Genomic DNA, 6,854 nt, shown 5'->3' with positions numbered 1-6,854 from the left:
TTCTGCAAGCCCGTCTGGTAGGTACCAACCACTCATCAGATATTCTACCGATAAACAGCAATATATAGTATTGTTGCGTTCCAGTTTGAAGGGTGAGTGAGCCAGTGTATCTACAAGGGAACTACTTCGTTTCCAAGGTTGGTGGCGCATTGGTGATATAAGAAATGGTTAATATTTCTTATATCCCCAATGTATACGGGCGGTGGTGACCAATTCACATTCGGTGCCCGTTGACCTACTAATACCATAATGAAATATGTATCTTTCTATTTATTTATTTGGATCTCTAACGTACAATTTTTTATACTTTTATTTTTAAAGGGCCTTTATAGGCAGACTATATGTCGGCCCCATCGTTACACGCTAAATTAAAACAAAAAAAGGCTCAAAAACTAAGACTAATTCAGTTTAAGAGAATCACTAACAAATTCTTATTAAAATACATCCAACACGCTTTACATTTACTTAAAACTTAATAAGTACTACCAATTATATAACAACACACCATTCCCAACCACAATTGCAATGTTAATATTTGCTTAAAAGTAATTTATCAATGAGTAACTGAACGTGACGTTTTATATATATATATATATATATATATATATATATATATCCGTAACCGTACCGTAACAGCCTGTGAATGTCCCACTGCTGGGCTAAAGGCCTCCTCTCCTCTTTTTTGAGGAGAAGGTTTGGAGCTTATTCCACCACGCTGCTCCAATGCGGGTTGGTAGAATTCACATGTGGCAAAAAAAAAAAAAAAAAAAAAGTGGTGCTTGCCTGGGTTTGAACCCGCGATCATCGGTAAGGATTTACGCGTTCTAACCATTAGGTCATCTTGTATTATATAACAGACAACTAAATAAATTAATGACGTTTGTAAGTAACTAAATGAAAAATAAAGTAGCGGTAATAAAATTGCAATTAATATATTTTTTAACCCAAATACTATAGAAGAATGACTGAAGAGGAGCTTGCGTTAAGTAACTAAATAAATAATATCCTGGCACATTATTCACACACGGCCATCTGATCCCAAATTAGGCTTGTACAGAGCTTGTATTATGGAAACTAGACAACTCATATACTACATATACTACTTTTCTTTTGTAAATACATACTTATATAGATAATTACACCCAGACTCAGGACAAACAGACATTTTCATGCACGCAAATTTCTGCCCTGGGTTGGAATCGAACCCACAACTTCGACGTGAAAGAGAAGAATCTACCAACCGGCCTGTCGTTCTAAAATAAAATAGCTCTAACATTATAACAAACCCATACATAAGACATAAATTGTAATCTTTTGCTCACAATCAATGTAAAGTGTTGTTTTGTTATTGTTTCATAATACAAAATCCTTTATCCTCCGCCGCCCGAGAAATCAATTTCAAACAAAAACAGATTACCGAATAGATACTTATCAGTAACAGTCTGTGAATGTCCCACTGCTGGGCTAAGGCCTCCTTTCCCTTTTTGAGGAGAAGGTTATGGAGTTTATTCCACCACGCTGCTCCAGCGTGGGTTGGCGGAATGCACATGTGGTAGATTTCAGTAAAATTAGACACATGCAGGTTTCCTCACGATGTTTTCGTTCACCGTCAAGCACGAGATGAATTATATATACATTAAGTTATTTGCACAAAATGATTTTTCTTGATTTTTATTTTTTTATTAAACGCTATTGGCTTGTCCAAATAAAAAATTAGAAATAATTTGAAAATTTAAGTATTTATATTATAATATATTTAGGTAATCAAATCAAATTAGATATAAAGAAATCAAATAAATCTATATAGGTAATATCCTCCAGGCAGATTTCGGCCACGGCGGCCAATCTCAAGAGAGATTAGCCAACTGCGCAGGAGATAATATTATAGTGCACAAGTGTGTGCGCAAACACAGGTGCACTCTCTATTCACTAACTCTCATAATCCGATGGGACGGCAATCCGACACGACCGGAGCGAGTTCAGGCGCAGGACCAACGGCTTTACGTGCTTTCCGAGGCACGGGAGTGTACACACTACCAACTTCCAGACTCCGGGGTGCTATTGAGAATTTTCTGACAGAAATACCCAATTACTATTTATTGGCCGGAAGCGGGAATTTGAACCCAAGACCTCTGGGTCCTTACATGTAGCCTCTAGACAAACGAGGCAGTCTATCTATATCCATGTATACTAATATAATAAATGTTAAAGTAAGTATGTCTATCTGTTACGCTTTCACGGCTAGAACACATAACCGATTTTGATGATGTTTAAAGCAATCTTGAGCCCCGTGGAAGGCTGCTCATAGACTGCTTTTTCATAACAAGCACTCCTCCAACACCGACACCTTACTTTTTCCTAACATGCAAGCGAATAGAATATGAAACGTTATTAAGAAAACTTTCATATATTTCATCACCTTTCATCCTCGTCCGTCTTTCTATTATGTGATCGAGTTCGGTAGGTAGATGTGTCTGTATGTTTGTTCGCAGCAGTAACACATGCGAAATATCAGGATTACAATTTTAATTACCTTATATTTATTTTAATGTTTGTATGGATTTAAATTAAAATATAACTTGCTTTTAGTGCTATTTTTTATTCTGCAATATATCTTAAATAGTTTTTTGATTAAATATATCGTTTGCTGAAGCCGTGCCACCCACACATTCGAAATTAGAATTGCAAAATATGTGTACATATTCCCGTATGTTCAAATTTCGTATCGAGGCTTATATAATAAAGTAACCTTTACCCGGAGCGTGTTATGTAAATGTCGACTGGGGCTCGATCGACCGCCTGCAACGTTGCAATTGCGCCGTTCCTGCCCTAGTGTTGTACTGAAACATCGATGCTCAACGCCCACTATAATAATAATCAAATCAAAACTAAATATACATTATTCATAAAATCTCTTAAATCGTAATGTTACAGGATTAAATTAAATGTAAATCTCAACGTTCTTCGTGTTCAATATAATAATAGGCTTAGGATACTGTTGGTGAACGAAAGCCACAAATAAATCGGACTGGAGAGATTTACTGGACCAGACTAGAGCCCACCCGCGCTGTAACGCTTAAGATGGTGATTAAGTAAGGATACTGTTGTGTCTGCCTCGATTCTGCAGTGCCTCAGAAATGTTTGCACAAGCACGGACAGATGATTTCTATGCGATCATGAGGAAAAGATCTGCATCCATGATACGTAGAATCAGAAACACTCCCAACACAATCCTAATAATTATTGCGAATAATGTGAACGATTATATGATGAGGTAGAGGATCCTGACGTCTGTGTAATACTCTGGTTTATGTGCCTCATACATGATCAATTTTATTTTATTTTATTTCATCATATATTCGTATTATTTGCTTCTTTTTTAAGCCATTAATTAGTTAATTATTAATTGTTATATATTTTAATTGTTATTTTTGTGATTGTGATTTTAATTCTAATTATTAATGTATCTTATGTTATATTATGTGTAATAATTATGTACCAAAAGTATGAAAAATAAAGATATTATTATTATTATTAAAGCAACCACTGGCAAGCAACCATGTAGAAACTCAGTAGTTACTCATTTTCATCTATTAAATGAAAGAGATATGTTAATTAAACACCATTTATTTATTATTTACCCTGCATAAAAAAAAAATACTAACTCTACGCTTTTTAATATTTATATAGTCTGTGGCAGTGTTATGTATGTGGATATTGCCGGTACTGGCAAGTAATAAATAGTTCATATTGTATAAAACCTTCACCTCAAAAGGGAGAGGAGGCCTTGGCCCAGAAGTGGGACATTAACAGGCCGTTACCGTTACTGAGCTACTGTACTGTATTGACATAAGTTAAAAATGAGTCAGTTTTTGGTATTAAATGGTAATGGCGAAGGCGGTAGATTGATATACCTGCTTTGTATTTCCAGACAGCATCTTATACAAAGTTTCAGTATGACACTCAATTATAGTAGAAGAAATTTATTGTTTTATATATATTTTTATAAAAAAATAACTAATCACTCACCTTTGGAATTGATATTAATAGTTGCTTCTATATCAGTGTACAAACTCCATACCGAGTACGTCACTTTTAACAATAGGTCAGTAGTCTCCAGGCGAACACTTTAATTTTGCTTAAATAATACAAAACAATCTTCCATGTAATTGTAATTCATATATAATAAAATTATATTTAACTAACTTGGTAATTAGTTAAATATAATTTTATTGGCGTTGGTACGCGCCATCTATTATCACTTAACAAAAAAGTTAAGCATATAATAATATCTTTACTTGTGATAATAATAATAATAATAATAATCTTTATTTGAAAATATAAGCATTACAGTATTTACACCAAGTCGCTTATATCTACACTAATTACTAAACATTTTTTAATTATTCATACTAATTGAACATAACATACTACAAGGATAAATAAAATAAAATTTAGTAAAACAAAAATAAAAATAAAATTAAAATTTGTAAACAAAATAAGCTTAAATCTATTTAGGAACCACAAAATTAATTTTTAAAATTCTGAAATATATAAATTTGTTTGAACATAGTATAAAAGGGATCATAAAATATGTCTACATCTCGACAACGTACGAAGTCATAATGAAACGTAGACAGAGAAACTAATAGACGCAATGACGATTTCCTTCTCACTTCCACAAGAAAGAAAACGAATATTACGTAACAAATGGTTTAGACAGAGATAGAATTATCAAATCTTCTGTCCCTTATCGCGTAACCAGTTTTGGGGTTTGTTTCGCTAGCCCAGTAACAAAACAAACTTGACAGTTGGTGCTTTCATTGTGTTTTTTGTTCAATTTTTGCTTATTTTTAGGTTAGAAAATGATTTTAATCCAGTGAAAAGACCGAGAAACAATCCTTATATCCTATCGAAGGTTATACAATAGTGCATTGTCGTATTATTTCATGTTAAAGCGATAGTAACAAGAAAATTACCGGTGTGTGTTTTCACGCGTAAGTATGACGGTTTTGTACCTTAAAATAGTTTCTCGGTGATGTTTATTTATGCCATAGCATGACGGAACCTTATACTGCAATAATCCCGAAAATAATAGGATTTTACAGTTTTTGTAATTCATAACCTATAATTATTTAACATGTAAGTGCTGCCAGCGTCAGTTAAAAAAATATCCCGATTTTCGATAAAAATATCCACTCGTCGACAATGTAAACAAATAAATACGAAGTCCAATAATAACCTAAAGTGCTTCGTTATATATAAATATGTTATTTTAATTTATTCGTTCTCCTATTTATATTTTCTTAACGACAACATTATTTAAAATTATTCATGAATTTATAATATTATTAGACTCCGAGTCAAGAGGTTAACATAGAAATATATGTGGCAACTATTCTTTATTAATAATTTAATTAAGTGTTTTAGATTTCAACATCTGAGGAGAATGCTAATCCAGTACCATAAAGATGCTGAAGTACTATTGATAATGGAAACAAAAACAAACAATGCAACGGTTTTGGGTGTGTTTGGAAAACAAAAAAATATTTTAATTAAAAAAATGTATAATAAATATTAAAAAGTAAAATTTAATAAGCTCATTTTGTTTTAATTAAATCCTGAAAATTATTTATCTCCCAAAACACCGAATGCAGTTACTATGGCAACATTATACGCACACATCGACAAGCTATCTCTGTCTCAATCGCCTTTCACAGCCCCTTGATCTATTTGTTTTTCTGTCTGCGTAATGAAAGCACCTTGATAAGCAGAAACCTTCACACTTGTGTCACAGACGGGACAAACAAGAAAACTTTTGACTTCGGACTCTAAAACATCGATAGATTATTTTCACATCACTATTCATCCTGATTCCCATTTACGTCACCATCGTACTTGACCCGGTGATATCTATGTTCACCAATCAGGTCAATCATTCAAATATAGACCCTATTATAATAGTATTGGAGTCGAAAATTAAACGATAAATAATGTTTATTCGCTAAAATAGAGCAAACAGGACCAGAAGCTTCTATTTACACTTAATTTGCGTTCGGAGTAATTGGATTCTACTGTAACATAAGAAGTGGATTACGGTACTTAATCATTTGGTTAATGGTCGCTTATAGGGCTCTGGACCCAAAGGGTAATATAAAGGTTAAGGCTATGTGAACAAATACGGGTAATGGAACCATTGAAATACAATTAGGGTATTATGGTTGTTTTTTTTAGTATAGGTAGGCTGACAGGAGGGCCCACCTGATGGTAAGTGGTCACCACCGTCGATAGACATTGGCGCTGAAAGAAATATTAACTATTCTATACTATGATAATAAAAAAAATATATTTTTATTTATTTTACTCCCATGTTTATTTATTAAAAATTATTTCATATTTCATTTTGTTACGTGTGACTTGAAGATTTATTTGTCTTGTTTTACAGGCTAAGTTTCAATTAAATGAAGTAAATGCTGATTTGACTTAAACATTAAAGATGGTATGTGTGGAACACTTATCTAAGTAATTATTTCAGAATTTCGAATTATTTCAGTAATATGTACTTATTAATGAATTGTTAACAGAAAATAGTTTGCAAGTTCAAAAGAACCATGAGTTTTCTACAATTTTCAATTAATATGCAATTATTCATTATTTTGTAATATTTTATATAAAAAAATATATTCACGTTTAGATTACGCACATTACTACAATTTATTATCATCTACCTATTTACAATTAGATTAAATTTAATTAAATTATTGCGCCTGATTTAAATTATAGCAATTCTCTTTATTCAAAATAATGCTATTTACTATTTTCAGAAGCCATTGCTCTTTATTATGGCGCCTGAT

The sequence above is a fragment of the Nymphalis io genome, chromosome 28, assembly GCF_905147045.1.
Source record: "Nymphalis io chromosome 28, ilAglIoxx1.1, whole genome shotgun sequence".
In the NCBI taxonomy this organism is placed as follows: Eukaryota; Metazoa; Arthropoda; class Insecta; order Lepidoptera; family Nymphalidae; genus Nymphalis; species Nymphalis io.
This window is presented reverse-complemented; position numbering follows the sequence as displayed.